The sequence below is a fragment of the Panthera pardus genome, unplaced genomic scaffold (assembly GCF_024362965.1).
Source record: "Panthera pardus isolate Hobbes unplaced genomic scaffold, ASM2436296v1 HiC_scaffold_16, whole genome shotgun sequence".
Lineage (NCBI taxonomy): Eukaryota > Metazoa > Chordata > Mammalia > Carnivora > Felidae > Panthera > Panthera pardus.
This window is the reverse complement of record NW_026526721.1, coordinates 57,736,044-57,746,462: the sequence shown is the minus strand read 5'-3', so window position 1 is coordinate 57,746,462 and position 10,419 is coordinate 57,736,044.

Genomic DNA, 10,419 nt, shown 5'->3' with positions numbered 1-10,419 from the left:
AAAAAGTGGGAAAGCATGCAGAAACTCTGGCACACAGAGAGGAAATGAATGCATAGACTTTCTTAATTACGGTGCTTGCCTCTCATCCCCACTTCTCATCTCCAAAGATGTAGAATTCTAGAGCCCGAGTGGACAGGCTGACTAGCTCTGAAAGAATTTTTTATCACTTGCAAGTCTCATTAAATTGTTCATCCACTTTTGTTACCTACTACCAAATCTGTTTCTATATCTGCAAACTTCGTTTTCTTTTCTGGACATTTTGTCTATTACTTGATCAAGGACCCCGCTCAATTCCTGAAGAGGTGACTGCAGGCTTTGCCCTCTTTTGGAGGCTACATTCTATTTTGAAAGTGTCTAACAGGGTTCGTGTTCTTTGGAATCATGTCATAAATGAACAGTGAGGGTCCCAGAGCAAACACCCAAAAGGCTTGCCATTTGGCCATGTGTGATTGGCAGGGCTAGACAGCCTGGATTTTATGTGATTGAAGGCACCCTAAAAATCACAGGGGGAATATGTTGACTTAATGACAGTGCGGCTGGGGCTGTCTCTGGCCTCCAAATCCAAGACCCAATCTTACCTCCCAGTCTGTGTGCTAGATGGGAAAGGAACAGACCTCAAAGAGAATCACAATCTAGGAATGCTTTTAGTCCAGTGGCATTGCCAAGAGGTGAGTGAGGTTACAGGATGTTTTGAGTTCCACTGTGGTGTCTCCTTTATATACATATATATATTTTTTTTGTCCTGCCAGGAGGGTGTGGGGAGGGTGAAGGACTGACATGAGGAGGCAGGTAACTGATATATGGGATGTAGGCTGCTTTGTTTTGTGTCTCACATCAGCAGAGCTTATCCCTAGGCATTCCAGACCTTCTTTCCCCAATTCAAGCTGAAACACTGTGCAACAAGGATCAGAGTAGGATGAAGAAATGTCACCAACATGGGTGGTGCTGAGGACATGGTGAACAGCAGCAGCAATTACCTCCAGGAAGAGTGACATCATTGTTGCAACTCGAGACATTCAGGAGCCTGCAAGGAAAGGGCGGGAACCAAGAACATTGCCTTAGGAACACATAGGGTGCATCACAGACTTTTCTGACATCACGGGTGCAATCGGGAGCTGGGGGTCCGGTTATTTTGTTGATTAGGCTGGAGCCAGACACCATGTCATTGTGACCCATGCCCTGCTGATACCCAGCTGAGTGTCTTTGAGGAACTGGGAAAGAGGGCAGCAGAAGCTGAAACAGGAAGTGTTGGTGTGTGGTATCACCTCCCGTCCACCAGGAATTTATGGCCCACGACTGGGATTCTGTCAATGAGAGTGAATAGTGGTAGTAGCCGGCCATAAGATTGTTTGTCCCAGGTTTGAAAGCTTAGTGCTCAGGAAGATCCTGAGAGCCTCTGTGTCTTTTATATTTAGTGGACATCCAGTTTTGGGGTTTTTTGTTTTGTTTTGTTTTGTTTTTTTTAGTATACTTCAAGGAAAATTTCCTTTAGCAACAACACTTGCTATAATACAATTGAGAGGAGCTAATAACCAGTGATGATTTTAAAATTCATTTAATATCCATTTATTCCTTCCGCACACCACATTCCTGAATCCTTTTCTGCTTGCCTTTTTCAGCCCTTCCTTACCTCCCAAAAAAGGTAACTGAGAGAAAATAAAGGCCTCAAAACCTAGTTAACTAGTGGCAAAATGCCTGATTTAATATGTTATGGAGCCACCTTCTGGTACTAAAGGCACACTTCATGCACACGGTAAATTTCCTTTCAGTTTCAATTACCCTAAAACTGATGCCCATTACCAGCACCACCAGTAAGACCAAGGGGAACTTATGCAAAAATACGGATTCCTACGTTACACCCCCCTAACGCTACTGAATTAAATCCCCTGGGGGTGACCCCTCTTTTCCTGCCCTTTAAAAAGCTCCCAGAAGGACTTTAATGTCCCAAATGCTTTATTTATATCAAGACTCTGAGATGTCAATTTCTCTGTCAAAAAAGTTAGACTAGGACGGGGCACCTGGGTGGCTTAATTGGTTGAGCGTCCGACTTCGGCTCAGGTCATGATCTCTCGGTCTGTGAGTTCAAGCCCTGCATCAGGCTCTGTGCTGACAACTCAGAGCCTGGAGCTGCTTCGGATTCTGTGTCTCCCTCTCTCTCTGGCCCTCCCCTGCTAATGCTCTGTCTCTCTGTGTCTCAAAAATAAATAAACATTAAAAAAAAAAGTTAGACTAGGACGAATGGAAAAGTAACCAATTCTTACCATATTGTGTGTAAATGTATGCAATTAGAGAAGCATGTTTTGGCAGAAATGCTTGATCTTGGCTTAAGTGGCCAGGAACACCAACTGCTGTCCTTATTTATCCCACCTCAAGGTTCTTGGCATTGCGAATGACATCAACTATTAGGAGAGCTTGTGTGTACTACTGTAAACTCGTAAACACTTGACCTTCAGTCACAGTTAGAATGGTTTTTGTACCTTTGTTATTTACTTAGCAAATTTGATCTTAAAGAGGAATGCATTCTTTCTAATGACCTGACTCTGTATTTGGGGTTGCAGACATTAGGTGGAAATTACATGATGACACATTATCTGTGGAGTAAATATCAGAGCAATTAAGAGCAGATATTATCATTCTCTCCCAATTTTAATATTAAAATTACAAGTTTGAGGGGTTTCCAGGCGGCTCAGTGGATTAAGTGTTTGACTGTTGATTTTGGCTCAGGTCATGATGTCTCGTGTTGTGAGACTGAGACCCATGTCGAGCTCTGTGCTGACAGAGCAGAGCCTGCTTGAGATTCTCTCTCTCTCTCTCTCTCTCTCTCTCTCCCCTTCCCCCCTTTCTCTACCACTCCTGCTTCTCAAAATAAATAAAAAACATTAAAAGAAAACAAAATTACAAGTTTGAGAAATCTACTTTGACTAACAATTTTTTTAAAAAAAAACATGGTATATAAATTTTAGTACAAATAAAAATAATGAGTCTTTAGTGTTTTTCCCTTATCCACGCTCTCTGAATAGTAGGTTATAGTCAAGACTTTAGTATGTTTCTTGGCTGTTTGACGATTTGGTATCAAAGGATTCTGATTTGCTTAATTTTCTGCAGGTAACTCCCCAACCCAGCCACACATCTTGCTTCATGGCAGAAGTTGTAGTTTGTCTTAACAATCTATTGGTCCCCACAGCTTCTGCTTCCTTTTAGTAGCATCAGTAAAAAAGAAAGTAAAGTTTATCCCACACATCTTTCTGTTCAGCCAAGTATAAAAATGAATGTTCTAGCAGTCAGCGTTAGGCAACAGAATGAAATAAGGGAAGTTATGAGTCCCTGCAATTGGAAACATCCAAGCCAAGTTTGGCAACAAGAGGATGATAGTAATGTGTTAGAAGAGGTTGAAGCATTTGATAGATTAGACTAGATGAGTTTTTTTGGTCTCTTGAACCATATTTTGTTCCTCCACCCATTCCAGCTGCAAATACTTTTTTACCTTTTCAGAGTTAAGCTTTTCCTTTCTCTCTTCTCTATTACCTTTCCTCACTTTGACTTCTTTGCTAGAACTGGGTCTAGTGGAACATTTTATATGTAAATATGTACCTGATATCCTAAAACCATGCTGCTATCCCCCAAATCTTGAGATGTGATTTTGGGAGTTCTTTATTATTATTATTATTATTATTATTATTATTATTTTATTTTGAGAGAGAGAGAGAGCAGGACTGGGGCAGAAGGAGAGGTAGAGAAAGAATCCCAAACAGGCTCCTCACTGTCCACACAGGGCCCAATGCGGGGCTCACACCCATGAGCTGCAAGATCATGACCTGAGCCGAACTCAGACACTTAATGGACTGAGTCACCTAGGCGCCCCTTGGGAGTTTTCTAATAGAGATTTAAACCAGTCACACACTCTTACCTGTGAGACAGCTCAAAATGTTCTCTAGCCCCTCCTCACATTTGGTACCCAGGATGAGATGATCAGACCTCAGGAAGCCAGCCTCAGAAAACACTTACTAAAAGTTCTCAGAATGAGAGGTATGAATGACCTGGATGGGGGTCACCTTTTTGGGCTTCCAACAGCTTCACAGTGACAGGACTGGTGCGTGTGCAGTCCTAGGGCAGAACTTCTCAACCTTTCCACCAAGCATGAAGAAGAGGATGTGCACACTGCCCAGAGCCCCATTTGGCAAGCACTGATCATGACATTTCTTTCAAGTTGCATAGTTTGTTTTTTATGAATCCATTCAAATTTTGTTATATCTATACATGTATATTATATCTATACATGTATTATGTTCTAGATGTGCTAAGTTTATCCTGTGGCTTGGAGCCCTTCCTAGCACATATTCGTATTGATGAGCATTCATGTCCCCTCATATGAAAATTTCAGGTCTGAGGGAAAGTCACCAAGAATCCAGATATACACAGTAAAGTTCTCTTGGTTCATTCTCCAACCTGGTTCAGCAAAGTACAAGACTATGGGTGGATTTGAGGCCAAAGCTTGAAACAGTGTCCGTTTTCTAAACCTTAGGCAACGTGGGGTAACAGCAGATTGAAAACCCAGGATATGGGCTAAATTTTTCTTGCCATCAGAGACATAACAGCCTCCTTAAAGAGAGGAGAGGATCGGGGCGCCTGGGTGGCACAGTCGGTTAAGCGTCCGACTTCAGCCAGGTCACGATCTCACGGTCAGTGAGTTCGAGCCCCGCGTCGGGCTCTGGGCTGACGGCTCGGAGCCTGGAGCCTGTTTCCGATTCTGTGTCTCCCTCTCTCTCTGCCCCTCCCCCGTTCATGCTCTGTCTCTCTCTGTCCCAAAAATAAATAAAAAACGTTGAAAAAAAAAAAAAAAAGAGAGGAGAGGATCAAAGATCTCCTTTCTATGGCTGAACTCTCTGCTCTTGACTTGATTAGGGAAGACTCTCACCTGTAGAAATTCCATGGCTATCCTTTGACCCACTGAGATCTGTTCTTGCTCTCAACGTTTCAGACCATGGTTCCTCACCTGGTTAACTGGTGTTCTTTTTTATTTTCCCAGCTTTATTGAAACATAATTGACACATACCAATGTGTACGGTTAAGGTGTATGATGTAATGATTTGTTACGTGTGTACTGGGTAATGTTTACCATAATAAGGTTAGTTAACACACCTTTCACCTTGCTTAGGTGCATTTTTGGTGTTGCTAATGTGAGAACATTTAAAATCTATTCTTTCAGCAACTCGTAGGTATAAAATACAGTATTGTCAACTATGGTCACCATGCTGTTTGTTAGGTCCCTAGAACTTATTACAGACAGGAAGTTTGTAACGTTTGACCAACATCTCCCCATTTCCCATCACCCCTCGTGGTGTTCATATGTACTTATTTTAGTCTTCACTGGTTCCCAGGATCTGGCCTTTCCTCCGCACATGTGGATACATGACTGATTCTATCAAACTGAGCGAAACTTTGATCCAGAGGCCTGTTCAATCTAAGGTATCACTGCCAAATACCCAGACTGAGGCCCTGGTCTGGCTGACGTGCCCCAAGAAAATTCTGAAGAACATAGATGTTAAGTGGATGTATTCATCTGTGACACAGAGTAAGTAAAAAAAAAAAATCTCAGCTCGCCATGTTGAGTCCTGTTTCAGCTAAATTCTCTGTTCCACAAGGCATTTTTCTCTCTCCTAGTCACCCATTCACTGTCCCCTGTCATTCATTCAGACAGTATTTGAGTGCTAACCTGTCCCGGGCCTCGCCCTCACTCTGAGCGTGCTGAGTTGTACAAAACAACTCAACACTCTTAAGGACATTCGAGAGGAGTTCATGGCTGGCATTTCCTTACCTAAAATTTTTCATTTATTTATTAAAAAAGTTTTAAAGTTTATTTATTTATTTATTTATTTATTTATAGAGAGAGACAGAATGAGTAGGGGAGCAAGAGAGACAGAGAGAGGCAGAGAGAGAGGGAATCCCAAGCAGGCCCTGCACTGTCACCTGAAGCCCGATACGGGGCTCAAACTCATGAACCGTGAGATCATGACCTGAGCCGAAACCAAGAGTCAGACGCTTAACCGACTGAGCCACCTGGCGCCCCTTGAAAACTTTCATTTAAACATTGCACTAAATACAGTAAAAACAGCAAACGAAAAAGTTTGGTCTCAGTAAAACAGAGAGTATCTTCAAATGAAGTATTTATTGAACAAACATGTATCAGTCAAGCTGTTTATCGAACATTTGTGGGTGACGGACGAAGTAATCTAGGAAGAGAAGGGAAGGGATTGAGGGGCTTTCTACTCCTAGCTTCTGCTTGGGGAAGCCTACATCTGCCACTGCCCTGAGTGAGGGATCTGTTTCCATAGTTTCTACCAGGGTATCAACAAAAACAGCTGCCCGAGGGTTTAAGGAAGAACTGAAGCCTCTCTCTTGGATGAAGTCTGGAGGGACACAGCTTAGTCTCCTTTGATATGAAATGGTTTAATGGTAAGAGGAAAAGCTTGCCCTGGAGTTCTGGGAAAATCAAAGGGCTCTATTCATTTCCTTAAGAAAGAAAAATTGATTGAAGTTTTGGTGGATCCCAGCCAGTACCTAAGGCAGAATAAGACCCAGAAATGAAATAAAAACAGCCAACTTGCATGATCAATCCTCATTTATTTTCTCCTGAAATTTCAGATGAAATAACTCCCAGAGAATAGTCAAGCAAAAGTTCCTCGACCTAAAAGATCTTTGTGTCTTATCATATCATCTAAGGGCTGCGAAGTCTGATAAGTCTGATAAGTCTGGTTTTGAGTAAAATTAAGCATTATTTATTAGGTCTTACTTAAGCACTTAAAAAAATTTTCTATTTGGAAATAATTTCAAACATTAAAAAAGACTGCAAAAATAAAAACAGAAAAAAAACCCCAGACATTCCTTTCACTTAGAATCCTCTATTGTTAATATCTTTACCATCTGCTTTTCTCTCTGTATGTATATGCGCATGCATGAATGTATGTGTGTATTACATACGCGCACACACACGTCCATTTGAGAGTACATTATATACATACTTATACATATATACATATGTTATATACATACTCATACATATATATGTATACATATGTATACATACATGGCCATCTACCCCTAAATACTTCAGTATGTATTTCCTGAGAATAAGAATATTCTCTTACATAACCACAGCAGAGTTGTCAATACCTTCCTCTAGTCTTCTGCCCGTAGTCCAATTTTGTCAGCTGATCTGACACATGTCAGATCTGAATTGTCAGATTTTCTCCGTAGCTTTTCTTCCCCTCCAGTAAAGGATCCAGTCTGAGGTTAGATATTGCAATGAATCGGCATATCCTTTTACGTCCTTTAATCTGGAATATTTTCGAGAGCCTTTCTTCATCTTTTAGACATCTCCTGTTTTGTATTTATTTGATGTTACTCAGTGATTGGATTCAGTTTATTTGTTCTCTGCTTTAATACTGCATAGGTGATATTGTGTCCTAGGGTATCACATCTGGAGGAGCGCTATGTTCATCTACTCCTCACTGGCGATGTTCATTTTGATCACTTGGTCAAGTTGTCATTTAACTTCTCCACTACATAATTACTGTTTCTTTTCCCTCTCTTGTAACTAATAAGCATCCTTCTGGCAAATCCTTAGAGACCATGTAAATATAGTAATTGTCATCAAAACTTCCTCCTTGATTTAGCAGTTGTTGATGAATCTAGCCTGATCCCATCTTTACTGTGATTCCACCCCCACCCCCCACCCCTGCCTTTTCTCTTTCTCTCTGTTTCTCCTTGCCTATATACCAATCATCTATTACTGGTAAGGACTCATAAGTTTCAGCTTTTTTTTTTTCAATGATTTCCAATTCATCAGTATACTTAATTGTATCAGTATTCAAATTATCCTAGATTTAGCCAATAGGAGACCCTTCAAGCTAACTCTTACATCCCTCGGGTATACCCCAGTGTTTTTTGGAATACGTTCTTATTTTCTGACATAACAAAATACTCCATATCATACTATATTCTTCTTTGCCCTCAATCAGACACTGCTTTGAACAGTTCTGATTCCCGGGGCGCCTGGGTGGCTCAGTCGGTTAAGCTTCTGATTTCAGCTCAGGTCATGATCTCGAGGCTCGTTCCTGAGTTTGAGCCCCGTGTCAGACTCTGTGTTGACAGCTCGGAGCCTGGAGCCTGCTTCGGATTCTGTGTCTCCTTCTCTCTCTGTTCCTCTCCACTTGCTTTCCGTCTCTCTCAAAAATAAATAAACATTAAAGAATTAAAAAAAAAAAAAAAGAAAAGTTCTGATTCCTTTCAGCAGGAAATTATGTTACTGAGCAGAATTTGAGTGCCAGGTGTGCTCATTGCTACTAGAATATCTTGTTCATTGGTCCTTTCAAAAGACATACCTGGTGGGGCGCCTGGGTGGCTTAGTCGGTTAAGCAGCGACTTCGGCTCAGATCATGACCTCGCGGTCTGTGGGTTCGAGCCCCGCGTCGGGCTCTGTGCTGACAGCTCAGAGCCTGGAGCCTGTTTCGGATTCTGTGTCTCCCTCTCTCTGACCCTCCCCTGTTCATGCTCTGTCTCTCCCGGTCTCAAAAACAAATGAAACGTTAAAAAAAAAAATTAAAAAAAAAAAGACATACCTGGGAAAGATAGCCATGTCTATATACTTAAAACACAACACATGCACACATATACAATCAAAATTAACACCACCAATGAAGGATGGTTGGACATCGTATTATATAAATTATACATTTATAATTTTTCTTTCTTATGGACAGGTGACATATTATACAGTCTTTTTACATTGCTTTTTCTTCTTAATACTATCTCATGGAAATCACTCTATACCAGTCAATGGAGATTTTCTTCTTTCTTCTTTTGACAGCTGTACAGTTCTCCATTTTGTGTATTTACTATAGTGTAATCAACCTATCTCCTATGTTTGGACATTTAGATAGTTTTCAATTCTTGGCAGTTACAAATAATGCCACCAAGAATAACTTTGCGCATATGAAATTTGATATTGTTGGAAGTAGAGCTTCAGGGTAAATTCCTGAAGAGAAATTGCTAAGTCAGAGGATAACTTCCTATATGATTTTCCTAGATATTGTCAAATTCCTCTCCATAGTGGTTGTACCATTTGGCATTCCCTTCAACAACATGTGAGGGTAACCGTTTCTCCACAGCCTTGATAAGAGAGCATGCTGTCAAACACTTGAAATTCTTCATGAATGAATGGGGAAGAAATGGCGTCTTCGTGAAGTTTTAATTTGCATTTCTTTTAATATCAAGGACTGAATTTATTCAAGTGTTTAAGTTATTTTTACAAAATGTCGACAATAGCCAAATTATGGAAAGAGCCCAAATGTCCATTGACTGATGAATGGATAAAGAAGATGTGGTATATAGATACTGTGGAGGGTTACTCAGTTACTCAGCGATCAAAAGAATCAAATCTTGCCATTTGCAACAATGTAGATGGAACCAGAATGTATTATGCTAAGCTGAATAAGTCAGAGAAAGAGAAATATCATATGATTGCCTCATATGTGGAATTTAAGAAACAAAACAGATGAACATAGGGGAAAGGAAGGAAAAATAAGATAAAATCAGAGAGGGAAGCAAACCATAAGAGACTCTTAAATACAGAGAACAAACAGAGGGTTGATGGAGGGGAGGTGGGTGGGGGGATGGGTTAATTGGGTGATGGGCATTAAGGAGGGCACTTGTTGGGATAAGCACTGGGTGTTATATGCATGTTATGAATCACTGGGTTCTACTGAAACGAGTACTACACTGTATGTTAACTAACTTGGATTTAAATTAAATGTAAAAATAAAAACAATTTTTAAAATTATTTTTATCTCTTTTTTGTGAATCATTGGTTCATATCTGGCTCATTTTCCCACAGGTTTTTAAAACTTATTTATCCTCAATATTTGTAAATTCTTTATCACCCCTTATCTGTAATATATGTTGTGAATATTTTCACCTAGTTTATCATTTGCCTTTGACTTTGATCTTTTTCATGCAAATTGCTTTATTTTTAAGTAGTCCAATGTGTGCATCTTTGTTTTCATTGTATCAGCACATACATATTTCTATAGTTATATTTGTAGTAATAGTTATAGTATATATGCACTATGACTATATTATAACACATATATATGTATATGTACCATAGTATATGTATAAATATAACTATATAGTAATAATATCTATGCACTATAATAGCATATATATGTACATATATATAGATATAGATATGCACACATATTATGTATAAACATATGGTTAAGGAAATATACCATTTCTCAAGAGTTTTAAGAATGGGCACAGAATTTTGCCAAAGGCCTTTTAAGCATCTTCACCTTTTAAGAGTAATTGTATATTTTTCTTCTTAAGCCCTATTTATATGGTAAATTATGTTAAGAGATT